We start from the raw sequence: 19,297 nt of genomic DNA, 5'->3' as shown, positions 1-19,297 counted from the left end.
GAATACTCCCGCGATAAAGCTGAGTGTTTGTTAGTCAAGTGCTAAAACTGTGGATACGTAGTTGTTACAAGGGTGCGAAAAAAGTTTTTCCTGAGTAAAATCCAAGATTGAAACACTGACCTATAAAAGCAACACTCTCTCTAGCTGGTATCTTTCATTCTATAAAAGTGGGCAATTTCTTTTCCAGAAATCTGCTTGATGGCCCCACCTGCTGCCCACGTTTTACCCTCTGCTCTCATGCTTGTAGATCTTCTGGCCCTGCCCCTGGCTTTAACCGTCCCCATGCCATCTAGATTATGTCAGCCACTCTGTGCATTTTTTCTGTTCACTGATTTTCTTGGCTTCATGTTTTTCCCCATCTTTTTATATCTTTTTATATCTTTTCTTTTCTTTTTTTTTTTTGTCTTTTTTTCTTTCTTTGCCTCTTTTGGTAAGAAATACTTCCCAGTATCCTAGAAACCTTGAATAATATCTTCTTTTCCTACCAGGTAAGAATTTTAAGGTGTCTCCCAGACATACCTCATCCAAGCTGAAAGTTAATGAAATGTGCTGGTTATAAAATTACTGTTTTTGAATATACTGAAGAGCATTGAATGCCTTTGACTAGATTTAGTGAGAACTAGTCTGCAAAGACATGATTTCTCTGAAGCTATGGTTCAGCTCTGTATATGAAGATATATTGTGGAAAACTTAGAATAACATGCTGGGCTCAAAATAAGGTCCTGCTGGGCTAAGGTGCATACACTATGAGCCTGGGGCATCTTGTGTTGCCAGAAAGTGATGAAGAGTTCTAAGAAAAAATGAGTGTTTGTCAAAGGAATTTCAGAGCCAACTGAATGAGCTACTAATGGCCAAACATTGAGCAATTTGAGCAACAACATCAAATAGGATTAGATTATTACCCAAAGTATAAAACAAACATCCATGAGTCCATAGCCACATAAATGAATAACACAATAAGAAAAATAAAGGAGAGGAGACAATTCTGTTGTATAGAACAATCTTAAATTATCTGTGTAAATACTCTCCCCTTAAAGAGGTTGAGCATGACTCCCCCAGTCTTCAAGTGCAGGCTGTGCGTCCGAAGAGCACCATAGGAAGGGCACCTGTGCTGTGCAGAACCCTGACACCCACCACGGGACAGGGGGACGGAGGCGCACGTGAGCAGTGAAGTCCAGCTGATAGTATGAAATGATGCAAAGGGCAGATCTCCCCTGTGGCCTCCCACCCCCAAGCCCAGCACCTCAGTCTGATTATGAGAGAGACATCAATGAACACCAACTGAGGGGACTTTCTATGGAATATCTAAGCAGCACTCCCCAAAACTGTCAAAGCCATCAAAAAGACAGGCTGGCAAAGTGCCAGAGATGCCCGACTGTGTGTGACCTGGATGAAACCCTGGAACAGAAAAAGGACATCAGGAAAAACATTAAACACTGATTTAATTAAATTCAATTAACATAATTAAACATTAAAGCATTAACGAACATATGGGACTTAGGTAATAATAATGCAGCATCTTTAGTTCATCGGCTGTGACAATGTGCTGTAGTGATGTAGGCTGTCAGCAGTACTTGAAACTGTGTGTGGAGTGAATGAGAACTTGCACAACCTTTGCAACTTTTCTGTAAATCTAAATCCATTTATATAAATCAAAATCCGCAAATCTATTACAAAAATTTTACTTAAGAAGTTGAGCTCAAGCAGGTGATAGACATTGAGTTCTCTGCCTTTAAGGCACTTTCTTTTTTTTCAAGTAGATCTGAAGGCTTCAGCCAGATGTAAATTCAGAATAAAAGTAGAGTCTATATGCGCCTATCACTTTGCTAAACCACATGGATATCTGTTGGTATTATTCTTGGATTTGTTTTAAAAACAGTGTGTCAGAACGGCCTCACGAGGAGAGTGGGTGACACCACTGTGTCAACACTCACAGGAGGGGAGCACCAGGGCAGGCGGCTCCACCTCGCCTCCAAGCCCATCGGGTCTCCCTTTGTTCCCTTGGCTGTGGACCCCTGCATGAGAAGATGTAGAAACGCACTGGATTTAGAAGACGATGAACCATCTGTATTATTTTCCTTAAGGAAATCCTCTCCCCTCTTTCACAGCATCACAGATGGGCATGTGCCCTGTTCCTCGTCAGCTGAAATCTGAGGAAGAACGCCAATGTGTCTGCACCGACTGTCCGTGGTACCTGGGCCCGCGTGCAACCCTAGGAGCCATGCTGCATATGTGTGACTCATGAGAGAAGCACCACTTTCCCCATGTTTGTTTCTTATAAACTTCTAGTGATTTCTGGCATGCATCATGTGCGTGGAACCCATTAGCCTCACATGTATGCATTGCTTCTGTCAGAAGTTAGAGGGATTTGACTAAGTAACTTCTGCTGGGTGGATGCATGTGTCCCCATGCAGGTTCAGTTTTCCAGGCCTGAACTTGGTGCTAAAGCTTGAGAAATCGCTCTGTGGTCAGAGATATGTTCAACTGAGCACTTAAACCACTGACTTATATAGGGTACAGACGTGTGAGCGGGAGGCGCCCACCAGCAGGTTTGCAGTCCTGCAGCAAACCCCTTCCTGCGGGGCGATGCCTCCAGTTAGTCTCCAGCGGGAGCTGCCCTCCAGGGCTCTGCGTGGGCTCCTGGACCAGCGCTCAGTGTTAGAATGTTTGGCGCCCACGTTCCATTTCCTGAGCTTCCTGACAGGCTCCCTAAGCCGTCTCCGCAGGTTGTGCCCTTGGAGACTGTGTCTCCCCGTGCAGGTAGGTATCTCCGTGGGCAGCCGTCAGCCGCCCTCTCTGGTTTCTGCGATGGAGGGTGGTTCCGAAGCGCTCAGCTTCTCTGCCTGCAGCGTCCCCACGGGGTCACGGCTCGGGAGAAACATCACTGTCCTGGGGTCTGGAACCAGTTCCTGTGACCTCCATCCAGAGGGTACGAGCCAGCTTTGTGTAACATGGAGAAGCACTGGTACCGGGCCGGTAGATGCTGAGGCCTGTCCCCTCACGTCACCCTTTCGGAGGGGACAGAGTATCAGAGCGTATAACTGCCAAAATCTTTAGGTTAATAGAAGATACAATAATCAAGTAAGATTTATTGTTGATACAAACATACTTAGTGAAATGTACTTAATCCTCACAGTAACTATGTGAATAGGTGGGGAAAGGGATCTCGGCAAGGGAAGTAAGGTGCCTGCGGTGCCTCCCACACAGACTGTGGGGACGAGCCCCAGGTGTGTTTGGACTCCGCCTGGATTCCCTAGCTTTGCTTTGTACAAACAAGCAAGGAAGCAAATCACCAGAAACTAGGAGAAATACTCCTGGTGTATCCAGCCACCTTACTTGTTCACAGATGTTCCTCTTTCCGTATAATTGGCAGATCTCAGAGCTAATGAATAAAGTTCTTGATAGAAGGAAGGAGGGCTGAGAAAAGAAATCCTAAAGGAAAACTAGTTTCATATTTTGTAGTCATTTGCCTAATTTGTGAGATTAAGTGTTAGACTTGAAGGCAGTGCAGTCAGGAGTAAAATATAAATCCACGGAGAAAACTGATGCTGGGAAAAAAGTCAAGAGAAGACAGTCCAACGCTGTGAATCTAGGTGCAGGGTTCCCACGTGAATCAAGAGCCTTTTAGCTGAACACCCAGCTGTCGAGAGCATCACCTCAAAGACAGGCCGGTCACAAGAACCAGTCAGGCACCTGCTGTCGGGTGAAATCTAACAAAGATGACCAACGTTTCTGTTGCTGGAGAGTCTCAGACCGATGACAGAGAATAGCTGTGAATTTTTGGTGACAAAATTGGTTGCAGCACATGCAGCAGAAGTTTCTCTTGAATTGCCTGTGAAGAGCTGCTTTGAAATGACTGTTTTCTGAGGGCCATTGAGGCTGAGATGGCTCTGAAAGGGCTCTTCTCCAAGGAAGTTGTAACCTGCCCCATTCACAGAGCATTTTAAGTGGCTTTTGCACATGGATCACAGACACAGTCCCCACGGCTAGCGCTCTCTTGGCACTAAGCCCATTGCAGAAAGTGTCTAATTTTTTTCTTTTGCTCATCTAGCGTTAGTTTACAATATGGTATGAGGTAGGGATCTAAATTAATTTTTCTCTTAAACTGTTGCCTGTTCATTAAATTACCATTTGTTGAATGATCAGTGCTTTCTCCTGATATGTGTCATCACCTCTCCTATACTCACAAACTTCTTACACGTGTAGGGCTGTTTCGGAGCTCTCTGCCATGACCCTGCCTGCATTCATTGGACTACATTCAAGGAAACAAAGTTTCATTTTTAAGGCACAGCTACATTTTTAGAGTGCATTTTAGTATCCAACAGGGAAAGGCATCCTTTTCATAAATTTGTCTATTCCTAATAATTTATTCTTTCTAGTAAATTCCAAGTCATTTGCCAGTATGAAAATAATATTTTTAACATTCATGATGTTCAAGGGCCCAAAGGCCAGAAAGGCACACAGAGGAAACCCTCCCTCCCACCGTGTTGCCGTCCCCCTGGTCCCCAGGCCGCCCGCCTCCCACAGACCAGGAGGCACTCGGATCCATTTCACGGGCACCCCTCCAGGCCTTCTCTATGCATGGAAAGCAGTTACAGACTTTTAATTTCCTTCTTTTTTAAACAAAACATGCTTCTTAACAATATACTTTCAACACTTAACAATACACCATGGGCATATCATTATTCTGGTATGTGGGCCGCGTCTTCACCCTGTTCTATAGCTCGTTTGTATTTTATGGATGTTCCCTAACTTATAAATCTAGTCCCTACTGATGGGCAGTTATATTTTGCCAATCTTTTGCCATTGCAAACAATACAAACATGAGTAAACTTGTACATCCCCAAATTAGCATGAGAACAACCATATCGGTAGCACAACTTACCGGGAAGAGCATTGTCGGGTCAGAAAGCACCAGCGTTTATAGTTCCGATAGATCTCACCAAATCGCCTTATGCCTGGCCTCATGCAAACGTACGTTTTCCTCAGCAGTGTTCATGGGTACCTGTTTCTTCCTTGTGTTAACAACACTGTGTATTATTTAATTTTTAAGTTTTTGCTAATCTGATACTGAAAATGGCATCACTTAAAAATTTTTCTTATATGAATGGTGCTAAACATCTTTCCCTACATTTAAGGGGAAATTTCTTATTTGTTTGCATTTCTTTTCGACAATTATTTATTTTAGCCTATGGCCATTTTTCAATCTAGTTCTCTAATTTTTTTAATGGAGTTTTTTTCTAGGAGCTCTTTATAAATAAGGAAAAAGCAAAACACTTTGTGATATGTGTTGAAAATATTTTCCCCCAATTTGTTATGTGTCTTTTGAACTTGTTTTTTCCAGATTTCTAACAAATGTGGTTAAATTGTATCAACCTTTTTTTTTTAATGTTTGAGTCATAGAATGGCCCTTCTTGAAAGTTATAAAGAACTGTATGACTTCTTGTTATACTTTTACTATTCATTTTTAAAGGTAGATTATTGATTCTTTTGGAATTATCCTGCTGCATGATTTGAGACATGAATTGACATTTGACTGTTGTCCAGTCGTCCAGTGGGCTGTGAAATTGTCCCAGCACCTCTCTCGCTGAGCTGATATGCCGCCTTGATGACTGATTAGATTTCAGCTTACACTGGGTCTGGGCCTGGACTTTCCCCTTCAGTGGTTGGTCTAGTCATGTACATTTTTCATTGTTTTAACTACTGAGGTTTTACAATAATTTGAGCATCTGGTAATGCATCTCTCACCCATTGCTCTATTTTTCAGTGACTTTTCCGACTGTCTTCTTTTGTTTATTTTTCCTATACTTATTTTATTATCAATTGTCTAATTCCAAGGAAATCCTCCTTTTCAAAATAAGAACATAGCAAAGTTGTTAAAATGGCTTAGAGATGATAAGTAACAATGTTGGAATTTTCAAACACATACTGTGTATCTCCGCTTACTCAAGACTTCTCCTGTGTCCTCTGTAGTATTTAAAGTTTTTCTTCTTAAGGGTTTTACACATTCATAGTTAAGTTTCTTTCTTGGTAACTTATATTTTTGTGGCTATAGGAAATTGAGTCTATTCACATTAGATTCAAGCTGATTATATAAATGACATTGATCTCTGTATATTAATTTTATCTTGCTACCTTACCGAACTGTCTTATGGTCTACAAATACTGGCAGTTTTAGCTCTCATGCAATTCTTACAGCTTATTTTACTTCCAGTAAGACATCTGATAATAGCAATATCCTTTTTTTTTCCCACTTAATTAGAAAATCTTCCAGTGTTCTCCACTAAGGGTAAACAATTTGGGCCAACATGATATCTATTATCACATATATATTATTATGTTGAAAATAAATGATTTATAACTTTATTACTGAATTTTCAAAGCAACAGTTACAATATTGAATGCAATTACACTAACTTAAAATATTACTCTCAGGAAATTAAAAATCTTCTCACCCTGAAACAGAGCATATCTCCTCATTGGCCAAGAATTTTAAGATCTTTCAGTAGAATATTGTGGGTTTTTCATATAGGGGTCTCACTAAGGGTCCAGTTATCTTTTTGTCTTGATGTCCAGTGTTTATACTGAACTCTGACAGTTTTTGACACTATTCTAAATTCTCTCCTTAACACGTTCTTCTCTCTTTGATCTCAGGGTGCCTTACTATTGATTTTCCTTCACCATCCAGGCTGCTAATTCACATCTGTTTATCCCTAGCTTCTTTATATTTGATCTCACCATTGTAGGAGGATCTTTTCCGCTTTTCCATTATCTTTCTCCTACGGGTTCCTGTCAGCAGGTGCTAAGAGAACTGTGATCCTCCTGAAAACTTTTTCTTTTAATTTTTTATCTTTTCTTTAGTTCTTCGGTTGTAGTCTTTACAACAAAAGAACAATCTTAAATAATGGTAAGAAAATACATTTTTCTTGCTCCTTATTTTAAAGGGAATACATAATGTTTTATAAGCAACTATAATGCTGAATGTTGGTCTCATGGTTATTCTATTTCTGTCTTGTTTAAAAATATAATTTATTTACTACTAGGGTCTATTTCTAGACTTTCTGATATTAAATATAATCACATCTCTTCTGGTGGCAGCATAATCACAAATTTTTTTTCTTATATGTCGTGTTAATTAGATTCGTTCTCTCAGAATAAATGTTGCTAAATAATTAATTAGCTGCAGAATGTAATTCAGCTATTCTGCAAATATCGGTGAGCCCTCACTTTACTGCAGCCGTAATGCTGAGTGCAGGGCTACCAGCTCTGTAAAGCCAGCTGGCTCCCGGAACCCCTCTGTCCCTCAGGTCGAAGTACCACTGGACCCGTGGCGCATCTTACAAAGGGGAGTTTCCAGTACCATGAGGGACGACATAGGGGAATCTGAACTAGTCTGGGGTTTCTGAAGGTTCAGCAATACTTTTCTGAGGAAGTGACAATTGAGTAAGAACCAAAAATTGGGTAGAAGTTAATGTGTAAAAAGATTGGAGTCAGGAAGAACCCAGTGCCTGCAGGTCCGGTGGCACAGGAGGCCAGGACACCCAGAATGAGGGAGGGGTGTGCCCACACGGTGCAGGGGGCGAGCCCTTGCGGGTCCGGGTGCCACCATATCTCTGGACGTGCGCTGGCCCCGCTGCCTCACTAGGCGTCACTAAGTGCGGACTTCGCCCTCTGGAAAATCAGTACCTTCATTCTGCCCCCGCCTCCTGGCTCACGTGCGTGAATTCTTCTCCCAAAATGCTCCCCAGGTGGTCATACACCATAGCATAGGTCAAGTTCTTTTTTTTTTTTCTTACATATTTGACTAAATTCACCCAAGCATGTGGCACCATAAGATTACACATAAATTCCTATACAAATTTCCCCCATGAAGTTAATAATCATCCTCATTTCTTTCCAGCTAGTATGTCTCCTAAATCTCCGCCAGTTGCTTACATCGCCCCACAATGCCCTTAAGCATGACAGCATTTCATTCATTTCGTCTTCTTGTGGGCATCTTTCTCAGAGCCTCCGAACCTGCAGCACCTGTTCCTCTCCTTCCCTTTGTCTGCATGGGTGTGTCTGCCCTGTTTTCTGGATCCCACTCGGCTGGAGAGAGAATTCTAGGCTGGAATGATTATCCCTCTAGAGTCTTGGAGGCTACACCACACTGAGTTGTAGTTGACATCCCGGTTCGTTAACCTTTGTAATGGTACTTGTTTTATTTTTCTTTTATAGCCCCTGAATTTTAAAACAGTGTGAAAATTTTAGTGTGAGTCTGCTTTTTCCCCATTGTGTTGAATATTCAGTGGGTCATTTCAAAATAAAAACTCATGATCCTACTTCTGGGAAATTTCTGTGATGATTCCCTTTCCTGACTTTTTCTTCCTAGAACTCTAATTCACATGTGGCAACTTCTGGATGGACCTTAAATTTTAAAAATCTTTTCACTATTTTTCTTCATTTTTCTATTTCTGTTCTGCTTTCGAGAATAGTGGATTAATTTTACCTTCTAATCATTCTACTAAGGTTTTTTTTTAAATTTCTGCTAATATGCTTAAGATTTCTAAAGTTCTTTTCCTTTGAAATAGTTGTTTATCAGAGCATCGTATTCCTGTGTCACAGATGCAATACTTTAGGAATCACACAAAGTCGGTTTTTCTGGTTTTTCCCTCTTTGTTGCCTGTTTGCTGGTTTGTTCTGGCCTCTGTTTCTTATGCTGCAGTGTTCCCTCAGACATTCTCCTTGCCTATTTTTCACACGTAAGAAGAGAAAAAAGCTGATGAGTATTTTGTATACATGGGTGGGCTTTGTAGACTCGGGGCTTCATGGTAGGCCTGGCTTTCTCAGCAGGGTGCGGGGAGAGAAGTAAGCACGACAGAAAATTCTGAGTGACTGTGTTCTCACTTTCCCGAGGGAGCTAGTTAGCCAGTACCATTGTAGGTTGAGAGAAGATAGTTTAATCTTTTGTGTATGATGGAAGCCCTAGGTTCATTCTCCCAAGGGTTCAGAAGGGTTGCTCTGGCCCCAGCGTATCTTTAGAATTTTCTCTTGGCCTGGTCAGACCCCGGAGAAAAGAATCTTTCAGTTGGTTGTCAGCAGGGTATAACATGCCAGCGTTCTGGGGGAATAGCCACATGTTCAATGTGCAATGGGTCAAGGTTCACCGAGGCCCCTGCTTACAGTAAGTGTTGGACTCCCCCCCAACTGTGCTAGGGGCTCATAGGCCAGAATTCTGTTCTCTTCATTAGAGAAAATCTTCAGTCTGTTGCAAAAGATAAAGCAGGGGCCCTGTCTGTCTGGAGTCAGGGTAGATTTAGGAGCCTAATTTCTTGGTAATTGTACTTGTGACCAATCCCACTTCCAGATGTACAGGATGCTGTCCATCTTTCACGCTTCAGGGTGCTGGGCCGTGCAACTCCGCTCACTCACTGCCTGCTTAGGATTCAGTTTTCTGGATTCTGCAAAGTCATTTACCACTTATCTTCTGCATTTAAGCTTCTCAGATTTTGTTTTATCATCTGCTCTTCTAGTATCTTTATTCCTGAAATTTTGTAACTAAAGAAAGCAAAACAAACATCTTTTTACTGTTAGTCCAAGAAAGAGCAAAGAAAATGCATATATTTAATCCACTATCTATAACCAGGAGCCTAATTATTTTGTCTATAAATTGCATTTTAATATTCTACAGAGAGAGGTTGTCTCATTCTTCACTGTTTCGGAAAAAAAACTATTTGCTTCTGTTTATTCCATCCTGATGAACTTCAAAGTAATTTAAAAAAATCTATGGGGATGTTATTTGCAAGTACATTAAATATTTATTGGGAAGAATTTTTATAATATCATGGTTTGATTTCAAGAAAATGAGCTTCTGTTCTCCAGTCTTTTAAGACTTCTCAGCAAAAATTTTAGTTATTTGTTTCTTATATTTTTTGTCAAGATGGTTACAAGTTATTTTAAATAATTTGGTAGAATTTTAAAAGACAATATTTTATTGTCATTAAACTTCCTTAGATTTTCTAGTACTTAATTTTGAACATTTATTTTGTAACTAGAAAACTAAACATCTTCTTTATTTAAATAGACTTTTGCAAATATTTCTCTTGTGTCTTAAGAAGACAGGTACTACCTGTAAATAATAATAATTTTCTCACTTTACAATGACCATTCTTATTTTGAAACTCCAAACCAACCTCAATTTCTGCTTCCTTTCTTTCCTTCTACTTGCTTTCTCTAGATTCATTAAACTGTAATTTTTGTATCTCAGAATATTAATTTATTTTTAATAGTTTTTTTTTTGGTTAATGATGTATGGAATAATTATATACTTATGTGGAGCCTTGACTTTATAACCAACATTTCTGCATAATTTTATCACTTTCAAAATTCTACAAAGTATTTGCATTATTTTTAATTCACTTTTAGATCTAGTATTTCATGGGAATATAGTTATGTTTTTTAAATAACTTAACTTCTGTGTACTTTCATTATTACATTTTAAATTATCCTGTATGACAGATGTCTCAAGCTGATGGCCTCAGGGCCTTATTCTATCCATAGACATGTTTTGTTGAAGAATTTCATCATATCTGAACAATCTTAAAATGTAGTACAACTACATAGGTGTGGAATTGGTGATAACTGAAAAAATTCAGCACCCATTGTTTTATGTTCACCATCTTCACCCCCTCTATCTAAACAATTGACCATTTAACACTTAGTATAAGAAATGCAGTCCTGGTTTTTATTATCTCATATTTGCAATCTTTATTTTCTTATGTTTAGGGAAAGGAGAACAAATGCCAGAGGTTTTCATGAACAATCAAAGCACATTCAAATTTGTTTACAAACTGTATGATAAAAGGCAAAATACTATGTTCTGTCCACAAAATAGGGGCCCAGTAATGTTTTAATAGCTATAAGTTTTGTCCAACTGAACAAGATGAAAGATCGAGCTGATAAATTCAGCCCTTATTTCTAACTAGTAAGCTATATATGTCAATAGAAAATATATCTCAACTGCAGATCTAACAAATACAGAAGGAACAGGGGAGTCACTTTTCCTGTGAGGGGCCAGATGGTAGCTGCGCTCAGGGTGCCAGGTGGGTTTCTGTTGGTGCCCAGTTGGCCATCACACAGAGGAAGAAGCCACAGGCACTGTGGAAGTGAATGAGCATAGCTTGTTCCAACAAAATTTTTTTTCTTCTTTTTTTTGCAAAAACAAGTGGCAGACTGGATTCAGCGTGTGGGTCACAGTCTGCTAACCTTTGGGATTAGAGCAATTTGGGGCTAGAGCAACCTTAGGGCCCACTGTATACAGAAAGGAGTTGAGGAAAACTCTAGAACTAGCCTGGGGCCTGGTGATGGCTTTGCACAATGGCTGGGTTCCTCTGCTTTCTGTTTCCAACCACATAACTGAGGGCAGAGAAATCAGTCAAGAAGCGGGCGCTGGTGTTGTGTGTGCGTTCAGCCTGTCCCCCACTGCACCAAAATGAACGGGTCCCTTTCTCACTGTATGGTTCTAGTAGGAGGACTGTTTTATTTGTTTTCCCATGTGAAGGAATCAGGAAAGGTCAGCATAGTGATTTTGATGTAATCCTCAGTATTTGTAGCTAAATTGGGGGTAAACTGAAATACTTATGATCATACATTTTATTCTTATGTGGAGTATTTTTTTAATGATGCTGTTGTGTTGTGTATCTTCTGTTTGGCTTGATAGTTCAAATCTCCACATGTCACCTCTTTTTGACCCAGGAGATTGTCCTGTAGGGACTGGATCTATGGACTCCTACAGGCTTCTGATTGCCCTTTGCCCTTGGGGAGCAGGGAGTGAGCTCCTCGGGAGATCAGGAGAAAGCAAGAGAGGACGGGCCACCGAGGTTTCTGTCCCCTCAGCTCCTTCCCTTTTCTGAAGTTCACAGCAGCTCTGGGGCTGTGGTCTCCTTACCACTCTCTGCTTCTCTCTGGGTCTTACAGACCCAGCCTCACCCTTTGAGGAATCTGTGACCAGCTCCTGCATATTGCACAAATCCTATGGTTTCCCTCCACACTCTTAAAAACTTATCTCAAATTACATAATTTTTTGTGTGCAGTTTGTTCCTTGCCACGACTCTAAGCGATAGAACCAGCGAATAAATCATCAGCCTCGGTGGCCGAAGGGAATGGATGGTCTCTGTTAAAAACTACAAAATGTGTTGCATCGATTCTTTCATATACTTAATTTTTTTTCATTTTTTGATTTTTAGAATTTATAAAGAGAGACTTACATTAAAGCTTTAGTACATTGAATGAATTTATACAACTTTCTCATTATTATTTTTTTACATAATGTGATTTGACGTCCCAGAAGTTTTAGATTTTACTTTAATCAGTGTAAAGTGACTTTCTCTTTCCCATTTGATTATTTTTAATCTTTAGTATATCACTCTGATTTGAATATTGCTGCTCCAGCATTTGTTTACATTTAATTAATAACATTTGCCTCTTTAGTTTTTATTATATACAAATTATTTGTTCTGATTATTAAATAATATAATTTCTTAACCAAGTTGAGAAAACGCCAAATATATAATGAAAGAAAAAAGAATTCTGTAATAATCCCAATACCACAACTGACTATTAATATTTTTATATATAATAGGTCTTTGGTCTGAAATTCAAGATGGATGAGTGAACTGAAGTAACTAGTAAAAGCAAAAAGTCATAAAAGTAAAATACCTGTGCCTGAATTGTATTTTGACTTAGAGCTTCTAATGAACATTAAATCAGTGATGATTTTATCACTGCTGAAGACGTCATGGAAACGCTGCGCACGCTGCTGCCGACAGCGGGGAAGGAAAGACGCCTCCTCCGTGTTTTCTCCAGTCTGCTGTGGAAGTAAGAGCCAAGACGCAGCCCTGTGTCCTAGGGATCCGTATTAGGGCTGGAAAAAGATTTGAAAATTTGCAAGTGTTGGGGAGGAGGAAATTTCCTCTCCCCCTCGAACTTCTTGCTGGTCTGAGAATCAAATTGACATGAAACAGATTAACAGGAGAAAAAGCCCAGAGTTCCACAGACACGGGCTCCAGACACAGGGAGAGTGAGGTGCGTGTGCCTCCGGAGCCCTGAAGGAGCGGGTAGGGGCCTGAGGCCTCGAAAGAAAAGGGAAGCAGTTCACAGGACCAGGAAAGAGTAAATGTTTGGTGAGCAAAGTACCCGATGGGCCTCGCAGAAGCGGTGGACGGCAGGAGGAATTCCGGCCGATGCACCCACATCCCTCCCTGCCTGTCCCCCGGTGTGTGTTCCCACGTGGCTCTCCGGGGTGACGCCCTCCTGCTGGGGCAGGTCTCCCATCTCAGGTGTCTTCGTGTGAGTGGGGGGGAGGGGAGGGGAGGCCTGAGGGTCTTCCTGAGTCTGTTAGGCGTCGAGGTTTCCAGCTCGAATGAATCAGCGTGTCACAACAGCACACGTTGGGATGGCCGGCCCGTGGCCCCCACACAAGTGTAGCAAACCTTCTGCGTGTTTCGGGTACAGGTGCCCTTTGGACCACTCAGAAGGCCTGCCTTGAGGTGGCTGACAAGGCCTGTCACGGTCCCGTCATTTCTGTCTCTAGCTCGCCCTCCTTTGCAGAGACACCCCATTGCCCTACTTTCCACTTCAGTCACCCTCCACCCTCCGGAGTCCGGGGGTCAGGGTGCTTGTTAGCGGACGTCTCCGTGAGCATGCCCCCCACCCCCACCCCACGAACTTGTCCGCCTGCAGCCACCAGGCCGTGTGTGGGCTCCCATCTCTTGCCCCATTTCCTGGGTGAAGGAAGGCCTCTGGCCAGCTGTGCTACTGGCGCCACCCCTCCGGCCTTGCGTGAGCACCCTCACCCTCTGCCCCCTGAGAACTGCCAGAACGAACCCCGTCACGGTTGGTGCACGCTTGACTCGGGCACGGGGCACTTCCCGAGACCCCACAGTCCCGTGTCTTCCTGCCTTTGCCCTGCGCCGCTCCGTGCCGCCCGTGCTGCCCGGGTCTTCCCACCGCGTTCCCAGAACCCAGCTGCGTGGTGCCCACCCCCTTCCCGAGTGCCCCTCCCACCTCCTCGCCTTCACTCTCTGCGTTCTCAGAATGAAGTGTTCTGACAACAGCCCGAGCTGACGGCTTCTTTCCCTTTTCTTACAAACTCTGTCTTCCTTCTGCCGGGGAGACCCACGGCTCCTCTGCAGCGGACGGCATAGCAGCTTCCACCCGCCGCGCCCTTGCTGCGGTCACAGGGGCCGCTCCTTCGCCCCGGGCGGCGGGCCAGGGCCTTTACCACTCAAGGCATCTTGATGCGCATCTCTGACTTCAAGCAACTTCTAGGTCTCAGGAAAGCAATTACACGTGGTACTTAATCTTATTCGATGCTCTGTCTCCAATCTTAGCTATCTCCCTCTTTCCTCAATCACATCAGCATTTCTCCAGTTCGGTTCATTTTGCCTTGTTCTCAATATAATCGCAAAATGTTTTATATACTGTGGTTGCATGGTATATATAGTCATATAGTCATATTCTCTGTTACATTTCCTGAATACGATGTTTATTTATGTAACACACATATATATGATATATATGTATACCTGTATGAGTGGATATAAGTGTGTGTGTGTGTATTTATATATATATGTATGTATGTATGTAAATCCTCTATTGTATAATAAGCACTTGTGTTCTTTAAACCTCCCACTGTCTGTTAAACGTGTTTGGGCAAGAGCTGTGAGGACCATGAGAACTTGTCCCCAGGCTTTGTCTTCACCCGGCGCTCTGACAGGTGAGCAGCAGAAAATGTTGAAGAGCTTCCATCCCTGAGTCATGAAATCACAGAATTATTCTGGAGGATTTCTATCTTTTTTCTCCTAATGTCCAGGCAATGAGATGACAGCAGCATCTTTCCTTTCAGAACAAACGTGAAGATATTTAAGGTCACGGCACCGTAGAGTTGAAGGATTAGTATGGACGGTGCAGAGTACTTTCAAGCTAGAATAACAATTTTGAATCAAGAAAAAAAAATACTTAAGTACTTGCCCTAAGTAAGAGTGAGTGTGAGCCGCTAAGCACTGACTCTGTGTTTTTCAGAGTGCTATATTGCAAAGTCATCCCACCACCAGATTTCTAAACATAGAACTTGTACATCAGAGGGAAAAATCCAGAAGATATTTTTGTACACCGAGGTCACATGAAAATTTCCACTGTCTGGCACTTGGTCTCTCTAAACGATGCTAGCTGCCCTTCGTCTTAAACTTTGGGGAGCAGGGGCGAAGGTTTAATTAAGAAATCCTGATGGAATGTTTACAGAAGTATTAAGTGGTGGAATCACCACTGTTCAGCCTGACACTGGGCCCCTTCTCCTCTCCCTTCCTTTCATGACCAGGATTCCTCCTGACGCCAAGGTCAGAGAGAGCTTGGCTTCTTCCCCGGGAGAATGACGACAGAATAGCTGAGGTTGGAGGCCGGCTAACTGCTGCTGTCAGTTACGGAATTTTAGGGATAAGAGCAAATGAATGGAGTATGGGATTGAAAAATACATAAAGGCACAGCCTTAAAAATTATTTAAAAAACACATAAAGGTACAGCCTGAAAAACCTCTATAACACAAGGGCCATACGAGCAGTTACCATCTGGGAGAAAGAAAATTACTCGCAGATACCTTAGCCACAGGCCTGCCCTCAGCCAGGCACACTCCTGGAGATAATATTGATAAGCATAATTTCATAGACCTAGGGTGATCCTTGAAAATCCACATTTACTGAAAACTGCCCTTAAGCATTTGTTTGTAACTGAAGCAAAGGAGAACAGAGCTCACACTTATTCAACACAGGATTATCGGGTTAGGAAATGACTGGAACAGTGATCAGCAAGCGTTCTTTCTGTAAGCGGGAGCTTGCAGGGCGACAACCAGGCCCGAAGGAAATGGCCTCCCACACTGTTTTGTTGAGGCATAATCAGAAAATATTCTTATTATAGAGAACACTCCCCAAGTAAATATATGTTTAATAACTGTTATCAGAATAAAATGCCTCTGTGATGTCATAGCCCTCTGTGATATGTAATTCTGATGATTACTGCTTTAAAGGAAGTTGGCATTTGGATGAAGCACTGTGAATGAAAACGCCTTTTTGAATTTTTAAATAGACCAAATTTCTATTTTCCAGAAAAGGAAACACTCATGTTCTTATATACAAGAATACACAAGAGATTTAGGCATATATTTAGTTGATACCAGCATAGGTAATCTAGGTTTTGAAGTACTCATTGTATGATTTACTGTGAGAACCATGCCGTATTGAACTTACCCCTGAGAGACAGCTTAGAGCCCGGGATGGTGTCCCTTGAAATTGGAAGGCTTTATTCCTTAACTAAAAAAAAAAAAGTTAAGTAACAAACTTACAGATTTACAGAAAGAGCGGTCTTAGATGTAGCAGGCATTTTGAAAACACAGCCAGCAATGATCTGGAGACAAAAGACCTCCACTCCATCCCTTGGTGGCCACTTCCCTGCTGGGTGACCTTGGTCAAATTACTAATTTGGGGGGGAGGGGCTGATTTTCTGCACAACTGAGGGATTAATACTTAGGTTTTCATGGTTAATGATGCAGCTCTTATTTATGGGTTATCTTTTTGAATGCATATCAGCTCGGAATAGGAAAAGGCCAAGGAGTTGAATGTTGTTTAAATGTCAGGTATTTTGGTGGATAGGCTCAATTTTTGGTTCAGGTTGGTTTTGTAAAATTTATACAGTAATCAAGAAGCATTTGCACATCACATGAGGTCAGATCTGTTAGACGGCGTTTCTATATTCCACTGAAAAACGGACGTTTCTTTTTATTACATGAATGTGCTTTCTTACAAATGGATCCCACGGATTAATTTGACGGGAAGTGGATCCGTACACTCCTTTGAAGACTATATAGAACAACATAAATAAAACAGCTCAAGTACTGCGGATGGGTGTGCATTTGAAGCTCAGGCATCTATCAGAACTTATGTTACTTTCAATTTAAGATATGCATAATGCATAGATGGAGGATTAATAATAAGTCAAAGGTGGATTATTGTGGTTTAAGATGTAAATTTGTTTAATTGAAAAATAATAAAGTAGGAAAAAAGTACTTGGGACAGCTCAGAGGGAAGGATGCAATTTTTCCTTTAGGATATTTGCAGGGGCTGTGTTATGACATTTCAGGAAATCTGTCCAGTAACTTGCTGAAGCAATAGCATCCTCCGTCTGCTCACAATTAGAGCCTGCAAATTAATAGTTTGAAACTAATCTTCAATAGACTGAATGATTTATGGTGTTCCTTAGTTGTGCTGGGAGTAGGAAACGTGTGTCTACATCGCCTTTACTCACCATAAACAAGCACAGAACAGGAGACTGCTGCTCATTCCCATCTGCAGTGTTCAAACAGTTAAGAAACATACTGGATTCATTTCTCTTTGTTTTCTTTCAGTCAACATGTTGGAACCTCTTGAGGGTATGAGATAAACAATGATAAGCACAATACTTCTTCCCTCCCAGAACTTCATCCTAATATCCTTATTTTGGAAAACACATAGATGAAAACATGTGAGTAAAAATATTAGTTTCCCCATTTACATTCAAATAAATGTGTAATTCTAATATTTTAACACACATACTTTTAAGACACATGTCAAAAAATACAAAGAAATATAAACGGTCATTTTACTGTATCACAGCACCAATATCTGTGTGACCACAACCCTGGCCAGGACACGGAATGCTGTCCATACCCCAGGGACCAGCTATGCCTTCTTGTTGGTCATTGGCCTCCTGTGTCCCCCAGAGCCAACACTACTGTCCCTTTATGATAACCACTTCTTTGCTTGTCTTTATCATCTCTTCATTGGAAGTGTTTCCACACTAATCTTTCATTTTGCCACCTTTGGGCAATATTTACAGATGGAATGATACAGTTTGCATTAATGTACCCGGGATCTTCCTTCAATGTTGTGTTTATATGATTTTAACTTGCATGTGACTGCAGTGTATCCAGACAAAATGTTTCATATTTGTCAATGATTATGTGGGTTGTTTCTGTTTTATGACTATAATTATAAATAATTGCATTGTGAACATTCACATGTATCGTTCCCATTCTGTGCTAGGTAAATGCCTAGCACTGGAATCGCCTGGTCTCAGGGTATGCGTTCAAATAATGCCACGCTGCTTCCAAAAAGGCTGCTTCGTGGATTCGTGTGTGTTCCGTCAGCCACAGCCTTCCTGTCATTGCTCCTTCCATCTTAACCATTTGCTGGACAGTGGCTGTTTCCCACTAATGCTTTTAAGGTGCATTTTTCTTATCTCTGTTGAGATGTTTTCATGTTTATTCAATACTGAGTATCCCTTATGTGAGTGGCTGACCTTCTCTTAGCGTCTGGTCGGCATTTGTTCATATTGGTCACAGATTTACTGGTTTAATTTCTCCTCATCCCTTCCTGCATTGTTGACCTACCATGCCCTTTATGGGATTTTCTGGGTAAAGAATATCCTTTATTACATTTTTCTTGTAGTGCAGTGTCTACAATGTAATTAATTTTTTTCTGGGTTTTGGACAAAAAACATGACTTTTATTTTATTGAAATGTATTTCACTAATATGGTATTTTATTTTAGTAGTTATTTTCTTCAGCAACAAGAATTTGAAATTGTCACTGGCTTCCCTTGTTCAAGCAGGAGTCATGTGTAAGTCACTCCTTAAGGCCAATGATTTTTTTCCAGTGCCAATCATGTGGGTAATGTAACTTTTCATCATGTACCTGTTTTCTTGCAGTCTATCTTTTTACTTCTCTGCTTTTTTTCTGCTTATTTTCCCCCGACCTATATTCCCGCTCTGCAGGCACCTCGCTGGTGGCGTCTGGCCTGCCGTGACCCCTTCCTTGAGCACCTGACTCAGGCACTACAGTTTTCATTTCTATAATTTTTTTTTTTTGCCCTTTTTAAGTGTCCTCTGCTTCCAGTTTTCCAGTATTCAGTCTTGGGTCTTTATCCCTTTAATGTAGTGACCTCTTTTTTTTTCTGAGGAATCAGATCATCTCAATTTCTGGAGCCACTGTTTCCACTCTTGGTTCTTTTGTTGATTTTCGTTCATGTGGCTTTGCATTCGTCTCTTGTACTCTTTGATTTTGAATTGAATAGTTTGAGAAAGAAATCAGAAATATGTTGAGGGCAACAATAGTATTTTTTTCTTCCAGAAAGGATTTTTGTTTGCCTCATTCTGAGACCATTATGAACAAGGGGGTGTCATTGTGATCCAGTTTGAAGAACTGGATTTTTTGGAAATTTGGGTTTGAGGTTTA

At 41.3% G+C, this 19,297-nt stretch overlaps 1 long non-coding RNA gene across 1 annotated transcript in view; it reads left to right on the top strand.

The window, feature by feature from the left end:
* The window catches only part of LOC108403567 (uncharacterized), a 51,422-nt gene extending 47,318 nt beyond the window's left edge, over positions 1–4,104 (top strand). The window contains exon 6 of the long non-coding RNA XR_005057958.2: positions 2,109–4,104. This is a non-coding gene — a long non-coding RNA (uncharacterized lncRNA). The remainder of the gene's footprint in view (positions 1–2,108) is intronic.
* The last annotated feature ends 15,193 nt before the right edge of the window (positions 4,105–19,297 follow it).

The sequence above is a fragment of the Manis javanica genome, chromosome 16 (genome assembly GCF_040802235.1).
Source record: "Manis javanica isolate MJ-LG chromosome 16, MJ_LKY, whole genome shotgun sequence".
Lineage (NCBI taxonomy): Eukaryota > Metazoa > Chordata > Mammalia > Pholidota > Manidae > Manis > Manis javanica.
Note: the sequence above shows the minus strand (reverse complement) of the source record. Positions and strands in the feature narration are given on the sequence as shown.